Raw genomic sequence first — 11,401 nt, 5'->3', positions numbered from 1 at the left:
AATGGTTTTTATGTGGTGGGAGACCGCGCACGGAGGGTTATAAATTGTTGAGAATTTAATCCTCAGAGTGGATTCCTCTCAAATCTGTTTCATTCTTTTCTTTTCTTCATCTCATTCATTGGTCGCTTCGAAGAAGAGATAGCCGTGGAAGCTCTGTATAGGGTGATAATCATAAGATTTTTGTAGGATAAATTGAGATTCTAGTAAGCTTGTAAGGTCCTGAATCATTCAGTAGACGTAAGATTAAGGAAATAAAGTTAAGGATATTTGGAACGATCTTGGGGGTTCTACATATTCTTGAGAACCTGAGTTTTAAGTTGGGAATACCAAGTTTAATTCATGATTTTGGTTTTCATGCTTAGCTGCCAAGAGAATGGAAGCTCTGACATACGAATAAGCTAAGCTAGGGAGGCTAAGAAGCATTTGGTAAGTTTCGTCACTCAACCCTTATAATGCTAAGTATGCTGTAAGGTTGCATGATTCTATGAGTATCCACCATTTTAGTTAAGTATGCATAATCCCATGATGTTTTATTTATAAAACATGTGTATTGTATATGGAATTATTGAAAGGGGATCAATGATAGGTTAGACGAAATTAGGAATGGGGAAAAGAGAGTGATTCTATTAAATACCGCCATACGGTGTTGCTGAGTGCACCCGTGATGAGTGAAGCTCCGGGCCTTGCGAAGAGGACATTGTGGTGTTCGAACATCAAGGTTAGGAATGGTGAAATGGAGGAATGAAAGAAATACAATGGGAAGAGTAAACATGAAAGATCATGGCTAGGCCATGGAACTAATAGGAGGCTATATGCCTAAAAATGAATAAGACCATAGCTTAAAGATGTTATGGTGTTATGATAAAAATAAGTAAGACCATAGCTAAAATATGTTATGGCGTCATGATAAAAATGAGTAAGCTCATAGTTGAAAGAAACTATGGCGCCATGATAAAATGTGTAAGACCATAGCTGAAAGACACTATGGCATCATATGAAAGTGTGCTAGAACAGTGAATAGGATTGAAACCATGGCTGAAAGATGCTATAACATCATTTGGTAGTCCACCGAGACACTAAACATAGGGTAGTCCGCTGGGACACTAAACATAGGATAGTCTGTCGAGACGGTAAACATGAGGTTATATTGTGTAAGACCATAGCTGAAAGATACTACGACATCATAGATAGTTCATCGAGACAGTAAGTATGAGGATTACAATGTGTAAGACCATAGCTTGGCTATAGCAACATTTAAAGTCTGGTGGGACAATAAATACGAGGAAAATTAGAACAGAAATCGTGGGACAACCTGCAAACAAGGAAAATGGGCTGGAAAGGAAAAATAGAAGCATGGACATGAAATAGTCGATCAGTGGGTTGAAAGAATCCGCTATTGGAAATGAGAAAGGACTGCGGGAATAATAGTCATGCAAACCAGCAGGGCAAGAATGTTAACCAGCAGTAAGTATCCGAGAGTTGATGTACTAGTGGTGCCTAACGTATATGTGAACAAGAAATGGTTTAACCAAGGATCGTAGATAAGGATCCACTATTAAGGAATGTTGAAGGGGTTCAGAGAAACCCTATAGACTAGTGGCTTGTCATATGTACATCAGTTAGTCCATAAGGAAAGAAGTGTGAGCTAGAACCCACTAGTACATGTCTGTCAGGACTATTCCTCTTCAAAAGAGGAACCCATTGGGAAAATACCCGTCGAATGGCTAGTCCGTAGGGGACTAACATGAGAAAGAGATCGAGAATTTACTCGCACAAGCAAGGAAATATTTATTTTTAGTTCTTTCTATTTAAAACCCCTGTAAGATGGGATCTATTATCGTGAAATGTAGAAACTCACCGAGTTCATCTGAACTTATCAAAGTGTGGCCTGTGTTTTGCAGGATCCGCGAAAAAAGGAACTTGATGAGGGACCAAGCTAGACATTGGTTGAACGAGCGGTAATCATAAATGTAGTGTCATGTACATAGGAGGGGGTACCTTTAGGATATTCGCGAAAGGGGCGAATATATATTGTAAATATTTAAATCCCTTAGAGTTTGGAGTTCAGACGGTAAAATTTAATATTTAAAAGATTGTGACTATTGTAAATTTTATAAATAGGTAATACAATATGTTTTTTAACTTAGCGGGAACCTAGTATGAACTATCACTCGGTTCTGTTGTGATACCCGTACCCGGATCCGGTGATTGGGTCAGGTGAGGATGTTACATTAAAAGTCCAGGAACTACTTGTAATTGGACGTGATATGGGAGAGGCCCAAAAGTGCCTCATGTTTAAAACAAGGGACGACAAACTCTAATTTATTTAACTAGTGTTGTACCCCTACCTAACCTAGTTAAACTAGGAGTTTTTTTTCTATTGAAATAAACTTCTACAATTCAACAAGGGTTTTACCTCTTTTCCCTATAAATAAATGGCACCAATAGGACTACATATAGAACTTTGAGATATTATTATTCTTCCCGAAAATAGTGAGAGTTTATTCTCTGAGTAATAATTTTATTTTTTGAAATAACAATTTTGGCGGTTTCTATTCAGAGAGATTTTGCTTTCACACTTAAAGTAAAGAAAACTATTCTGGGTTCTATATTTAATTCGAATCATTCAATCCCACACTCGAAGCAATTCGTGGTACGAAAATAGCAAAGAAGATTGTTCAGTTGTGCGATTTTAGTAAAGGGTTTATTGTTATAAATATCACAAACTGACTCGGTTTTCAAAAATTTTATTTTCTGCTGTGTAAGAAAATTGTTTTCAAACTGGCTTTTTTCCAACAATGTACACGCTGGAACACACGTTACATTATTGAGGAAATGAGTTCCCCACCTTCAGGGATGCCTAAACATGGTTAATGCCTCTGCCTAGATTCAAGTTTCTTAAAGACCTGGGGATACGTAGGGTACCCAAAGTAGGCCACTAAGATTTGGAATGACATAGACTTGAGGGAGACAATTGAACCCAAACATTGCAATTTATTTAGTACTGTTGGCCACAGTTGAAAGAAGTGCCCACATCGAAACTACAATATTGGACAATCGTCACAGTCGAGGTGAATTTAAATTTTTGTACCTTATGTTCAAATGTACTAGATCCAATACCATTTTTGTAATTAATTAGTTTTTTTATACTATTTTGATAAATAATTGTTTTTATGTTTTGGCCGCGATTCCCCATAATTATAGGCAAGCTTGTCCTTATTACAAAATCAAAACAAAAAGTATTACATTCATATAAGGTAAGAATTTAAGATCATGATAAGAAAAATATTTAGCATTAATTCAAACATTTATTAAATGTTTTCTATGTAACTCAAACAATTACATTGACAAAATTCATACGTCAATTAAAAAATAAAAATATATGGCAATAAAAAAGTTGAGTTATAATATTTTAATTTAAACAATTTATTACTTATATTTGTAAATAATTACAAATAATTAAATTTACATGTATCGAAATTGATGGTTCGATGGAGTTGTCCGTGGGGTGAACCATTCTGTTGCCCTTCATTGGCATTTAGGTTGTTTGCGATATTCAATCAAGAGCTCAATCTTATCCTCACATGAACCTTCATTCTCATCATCCATCAACAAACATTAAGGTGTAACACCTTAATACCCAACCCGATCGTTGGGTCCGAGCTACAGGGAGTCATATTAGTTTCCGGAGCAACTACAATCAAATTATATTCGATTTAAAATAATTAAACATTTAAATATACATAAAACATGTATATAATACAATATTTAATCATTTTTAGGTTTTATGCGAGCTTACGAAATCTTTATTACTAGCCCGAGGTCTAACTAGGACCAAATAGTAAAGATTACAAAACTTGAGTTGACGTCGTAACTTCAAGATTTCCTCGTCACAACATGACTCTCTGACTAGCATTCGTGTGACATCGAGGTTGTGTCGTCACCGCAAGAGCCCTGAGTTGAATCCCGCCACGATGTTGGGGATACGTGGTCGTGACGTAACCCCTGTTATCCACAACCTTCAACTTTGTACCTAAATAAACTTTAACAAAAACTTTAACCACCACATAACAACTAATCCTAGATCCCAATTCAGCCATTCACCATAAAAGCAAGCCTAATATACTAACCATTAACACATCTTATAAGCATGAAAATTAATAGATTCATTTGATAAAAAAAAATGTATATATATACAACCTTGATTACTTGAGACATTTAACAAATGTTCCTAGGTACCTGCCACAAAATAAAATGAAAACGAACTATACAAACTTTGTTGAGTTGAAATCGGCGATCTGGATGTTGACTTCAATTCCTAGGGTTTCGAAGAACACATGAACCTGCGCACGGAGAAAACAAACTGTACACTAAGCAATAGAGCTCAGTGGTACTTTCATGATTCAAGATAATATAACATAAGGTAACATTAGCAATATGTCATGATGCTTATAATCTTAATGCTTACCGATATGTGTTATACATTGTAACATAAGTATATAATCAATTACGTATGAAGCTATACAATTATCAAGGGCAAAATAATTAACCTATTATGGCAAAAGAATGATTAAATCAAATTACATATACCAAAACCTATCTTATGACCTTTAACTGCCAATACCAATTTACAATTTAAAACAATCATAATCCATCCATTATGACGTTCAATATCTAGTTCTAACATATCGTCTGAATCTCTTTCTAGAATCTATCGACTCATTTAAGTTATTTATTTCATTTCGATACTATATTATATTATTAATCTATTTCATTACCTTTTCAAGTTTTCTAATTCAATTATAATGTTGCGCCCGATGAAACCCTAGTAAAATAGACTTAGATACACGGGTAAACTACACTACGCCAGAGCACCAAAGTGCAAAGCCCTTAGGCATCCAATGTATTCCTATATGCATATACATCCCTCCACCACACTAAGGTCTCCGTAGAGGCACATAATAATCGATGATCCGCAACAAATACTAGATTTCGATATACTCTATAATGATATTCATAATATCACATATCCCATGTCACAGTCAAATTTCTTTAAGGACTCGAATTTAAAAGAGATTTGGGAGTTAATTGAACAAAAGGATGAGTTGGCTGACTCTATTAGGAATTTTGGAAAGTTTTGTGATTGCCAGGCAAATAATTATATTTCAATTTTGGTTTGGTTAGGTTGGAATTGGTTGGTTCCTTAGTGGGGGATAGAATAATTAGCAATGGATGGCTAAGGTGAAATATGGAGACTATGCTAAATTAGGATATATATATATGTGTCTGTGTGTGTCTGTATGTGTGTAAGGGAGAAAGGAATTCTCTTCAATCAGTTTATAACTTTCTTTTTCCTTGCATTGTATTCTTCAGTTCTTTTGAAGAAGAGGAAAATTTAGGAGAGCCCTGCATGAAGCATTGGTCATGAGAATTAAAGTTTGGAAATAGAGAAATTGAGAAACTGGTAATATCTTATCTTTCTGTACTTGTGGATAATAGGAAGGGTGAGAGGAAGGAATTTGTGATAAGTTCTGTAAAGTGGGTTTAGGGTTTTAAGGTTTAAATGTCTTCGATTTAATGTACATATGGTTGTCATGTTTAGTTGTCAGGATGATAGAGACTTTAGCATTTGGAAAAGCTAAGTTATCGAGGATGAAGGAGTTTAGGTGAGTTCTTTACTCTCTTCTTTCCCCCTGGATGTTATTTGTTGTGCTGTTGATATACTCTGTTTCGATAATTATTTTGAGTGTAGTCTAAAATTCGTAGTTGTACATGATTTTGGTGATTGAGCAAATTATGCATGCATAAGGCTGTGGAAAGGAATGAATGATTTCTTGTATACTCTATGAATGCACATTTTTTGGTGTATTGATGTGTTAAAATGTGGTGCACTCCCTATACTATGAGTGTTTAGTTGTAGTCTGAATTTTGTGGTTGTACATGATTTCAGTGATTGAGCGAATTATGCATGCATAAAGCTCTGGAAATGTGACCGCCTTAGGACGTACTAACGTCCAGAGTGTGAATATTGCTACTAAAAATATGGAATTTGAGGCAGTCTCCGTAAGTATACGGGTCAGGTTGTAATATAGTTTTTACAACGAAGTAGGTGAGTACTCCGAGAATCATACCCAAGGGAGGCGAGTACTAAGTTAATATTAATCTAAACGTAAATAAAACTAATTAACACTTTAAATAAATTATATCATGATAAAATATAATGTGGAAAATAGTATTTGGTTTTATACTAAAATAAATAAACATGCAAAATAGAGTGAACAGAGAAAACTAAGATGTAATTCAACCAAATCTAAGCACAGGTGATTAGCTGGCTTCGGTGGTCATAACTAATTCCTATTTTGGGTTTCTACTCAATTAACTAGTAGTTACTCTAGCATGATCTCTCGATCTTCCACTAAACTAATGAGTTAGCAATAATTACTTATCTCTCGACCTCATAGTCCAGACCGGATTGGGGTAAGGGGTTCACGGATAGACAATATCAATTTTAGGTTAATTCCCACCTAAATAACTTTCTAGGGTTGTCAGTCTTAGGGTTTAAGTTCTTCTTATCCGAAACAGTTGATCCACCAAGAAAGCCTATATAGAAACTAATTAATCGCACTTCCACTCACTAATCCCCCACAAGAGGATTAGGTTCTCATGGATTTCATAAACACAGTAAACTTTGATAAAATAAATAAACATTATGAATGAATCTAGAATAAGAGTTTAAGAAGAAATCCTGATTGTATTGAATATTTGAAGCACAGAAATCCACAAATTTTACGTTGAATCTACAAATATGATCTTCTGATAAACACGAATGGAATAATTAAAAATAAATCTTCAGTCTAAAAATAACTAAAAACTAAAACTAAAATTCCAAGTTACAAATGTGGTTCTTTCTCAAGTGTCTTATGAGTCTATTTATAGCGTTAGGGTTAGTCATTTTCCTTAGGCCTAGGTCGACTAATGTTTTTACGTTAATTTCTATAATGCGAACCAAAACGCCCTTTGCTAGTAATTCTTTCCATACAGGGTCAGTGTTGTGACATCAAAGGTAGTTTGCTTGGCTCAGGTTCAACTTCAGAGGTGTGTCGCGACATCCACTAGCTGTGTAGCAACACCAAAGGCAGTCTTGGAATTTTGGCACTCTGTTCACTATGCTGCAACATTAGATTCTCGTGTTGCAACATGGTGACCAGCCTCGAGCTCTCATGCCTTTGAATGATGTCTTGCACACTCACTAAGTACGTTAGTCCTCCCTTAGGCCCACTTTCGGGCCCTTAAGGTCATAAAACAACTCAAATTACACTTTTTATTGAATTAAAACTAAAATATAAAAACTAACTAAAACATAATAGAATTGCTTGTATTCAAGCTCCTTAAGTATGAAAACTAGTTTAATCCACTACAATGAATTACGATATATCAGAATAATTGAATGATTGTTTTTATGCTCTATGACTGTACATTGTGTTGGTGTATTAACTTGTTAAAATGTGTCGTTGTAACACCCCTTACCCGTATCCAACACCGGAATAGGGTACGAGGCATTACCAAAACACATACACTTGTAAACGTATTTAACCGAGTTATAAAATTTCATCAAAATTAAAACTTTCAAAATAATTAACATGTTTCTATAACTTTTCACAATATATCCTCAAAATATTATAATCATAATAATTAGGGCCTGCGAGACCCGATACATACTCATGCAATTTAATGCTTCATTTCCATTTCATTCAATTCGCAATTTCTCATGCTCATAATTTAAATCATATCACTAGCAATTTCCATTTAATTCACGTACAATTCAATGACATCAAATTCAAAACTAATACGTATTTACCATTTAACTCAATGTTTATTGATTATACCATTCAATAACACATTTATGAAATTCTCAATTTAGCAATGAAAATATCACTTTAGTTTGAATAACAACATCGTCCTGATATAAATACACTACCACTTATCCATTTACTTTAATTCTTTTGGGCCCATTTGTCACTTACCATCCTTAATCAAATTAGGGAACGGTCACGGAAAATTGAGTACTTCACTTTCACTTTGCCATAGTATAACTATGGTCTTACGTATGATCACTTATCACTTGTCCCTGATCAGATAAGTGTAGCCACCTATCACTTTGTTTCTTGATCAGATAAGTGTAGCCACTTATCACTTTGTTTCTTGATCAGATAAGTGTAGCCACTTATCACTTTGTTTCTTGATCAGATAAGTGTAGCCACTTATCACTTTGTCTCTTGATCAGATAAGTGTAGCTAAAGCTATCACTTATCACTTTGTCTCTTGATCAGATAAGTATAGCCGAAGCTATCACTTATCACTTTTCACTTGTCACTTGATCAGATAAGTGTAGCTAAAGCTACCACTTATCACTTTGTCACTTGATCAGAAGTACTCAAATCCGGCGTTCCGCTCAATTTGATCATTTATTCATATATCAGGCTTACCAACATGTGTTAATTCATAAACCATTCATGGTATTATTTCATGCCAAATCATATACTGAATATACCATACACACATACTATGAAACTTTATTTTCACACATGAGCTTAAACCATGATCAATAATGCACAAAATAAGCATCATTCATATTTCATCGTTTATGAGTTATAATCAAACATATGACCATTTATACACGAATCATTCATATATTTCCCAATTTTCCTCCTCCTCCTCTCCATTCCACATCCTTAATGTGTATAACACACTTAAACAACATTAACCATAATTTCAATATTCACTAACATGTATATTCAAAGCTGTTTATCCGAGTCAGAGTCACTAAATTATTTTTATCCGGAGCTACAGAGCTCCAAATTAAGATCCGTTAATTTTCCCTGAAACTAGACTCACATATCTTCATACCATAAAATTTTCATAATTTTTGGTTCAGCCAAATAGTACAGTTTATTCTTTAAAGTTTCCCCTGTTTTGCTGTCTGACAGTTCCGACCACTCTTCACTAAAAATTAATTATCTCATTGTACAGAATTCGGATGATGTTTTAGCTTGTTTCTTATAAAAATAGACTCATTAAGGATTCTAACCATATAAACTATAACTCATAATCATTTTTGTACAATTTTTAATGATTTTCCAAATTCAGAACAGGGGAACCCGAATTCATTCTGACCTTGTCTCACAAAATCTATTATATCTCATGATTTACAATTCCATTGCTCACATCATTTCTTTTATAAGAAACTAGACTCAATAAGCTTTAGTTTCATATTTTATTCATCCTCTAATTCAATCTATACAATTTTTGGTGATTTTTCAAAATTACACTACTGCTGCTGTCCAAAACTGCTTTAGTGCAAAATGTTGATTTCCATTTTGCCCCAAATTTCACAGTTTATACAATTCGGTCCTTTCTCAATTAACCCCTCAATTAATCTAATTTTCTCAATTAGTACTTTACTAGACATTATAAGTTGTTACACAACTATTGAAATTCAGAATTTCCACATATAACTCTATCTTCAAACTCTTTTACTATTAGGTCCCAAACATTCACTTTCTATTCAATTCTTTCAATAAAATCAGCATATGAACAATTTAAAGCTCTAATTTCATGCTAAATCATCATATACTTCCAGCACATATTCATATCAACTTTTAACTTCTTTCATAAAATCAAAAACTAATGGATTTAACAAGTGGGCCTAGTTGTAAAAGTCATAAAAATACAAAAATTTCAAGAGATAGTCAAGAATTGAACTTACTTGTAATAAAAATATGAAGAACCAGCTTGAAGAAGCCCTTCCATGGTGTTTTAGCTGATGAGAATTCAGAAAAATGAAGAGAAATCTAGATAATTCCACTTGGGTCCTAACTTTATTAAGCAAATTTTGCAATTTTCCAATTTTGCCCTTAATTCTCCTTACTTTCTTGCTGATTTCATGCCTCTGCCGTCCAGCCCAAATAGACCTTGGGTCTATTTGCCTTTTAAGCCCTCTTCCTTTTATCATTTAAGCTATTTAATCATTTCCCAAAATTTTGCATTTGTTACAATTTAGTCCTTTTAGTTCAATTAATTATCGGAACTTTAAAATTTCTTAACGAAACTTTAATACTAACTTTTTAACACTCCATAAATATTTATAAAAATATTTATGGCTCAGTTTAAAATCCCCGAGGTCTTGATACCTCATTTCGATTCTAATTATTTTAATATTTATTTTTAGTGCACTATTCACTATTTCAAAAATTTTCCTAACTTCATATTTAACTTATACTTACTAAAGTAATAATATTTTCTACCCATTTGTCGAATTTAGTGATCTCGAATCACCGTTCCGACACCTCTGAAAATTCAAGCCATTACATTTTTTTTTCGTCGGATTTGTGGTCCCGAAACCACTGTTCCGACTAAGCCTAAATCGGGCTATTACAGTCGTACTCCTTATAGTATCAGTGTTTGGAATGTTATGCATGAGATTCATGTTTATATTATATGTAGAGTATGGATGAATTTATTTTTACGGAGCAGATGACGAAGGAATAATTGGTGTATTGAAGGAATTGGCAAACTGAAATGGGTATACAAGGAGTTTAGGCGGTATTATGGAATGGTATCGAGTGGCTTGCTAGAACGACACTATAACGACAGTCTATCGACTCTACAGACCAACACCGCAATGGCGATTATCAACTGGCTCACTAGAGCGACATCGTGACGACGGTCAATCGACTCTATGGAGTGACACTACGATGGCGGTTATTGATTAGTCATTTGGAGCAACACCATGTAAATGGTTTATAGGCCCTACGGGGCAACACCTCGAAAGTGGTTTATTGATTCCTCAGAATCAGAAGTCCACCATGACAGTAAACATGGGATCATATAGTGTAAGGCCCTAGTTGGGCTATGGAAACATATGGAGTCCGCTAGGATAGTGAACATGGGATCATAGTGTGTAAGACCATAGTTGGGCTATGGCATCAAATGAAGTTCGCCAATGTGGTGAACCAAGAAGCTAATTAGGAAAGAAAAGGGAAATCACTATATGACTCACACAACAAGTAGCATAATATGATGAATGCGACACGTCAGGGAACACAGGTAAATGGCATAGTAAAAGAATCCACCAAACTAAGAAAAGGAAAAAATTGATATGAGTGTTTGAGAATGCGGGTAAGCTTGTTAATAAGGGAATCTGTTAAATTGCGACGAAAATAGGAATTGGTATATGTGGTCTTAACAAGGCAGAGGTAATAAAAGGGATACCCTCTTCGAAGTATAAAGTATCTGTCATTATTAGTTCACCGGCAGTTGGCCAGTAAACTAGCATTAGGTACGATAAGTGAGTCAATAAAGTAGATTCTAAGCTAAACGTTTGTACGGTACAGTCTGCCAA

Source organism: Gossypium hirsutum, chromosome D13 (assembly GCF_007990345.1).
Source record: "Gossypium hirsutum isolate 1008001.06 chromosome D13, Gossypium_hirsutum_v2.1, whole genome shotgun sequence".
Lineage (NCBI taxonomy): Eukaryota > Viridiplantae > Streptophyta > Magnoliopsida > Malvales > Malvaceae > Gossypium > Gossypium hirsutum.
The sequence above is the reverse complement of the archived record's forward strand: the minus strand, read 5'-3'. Positions refer to the sequence as shown.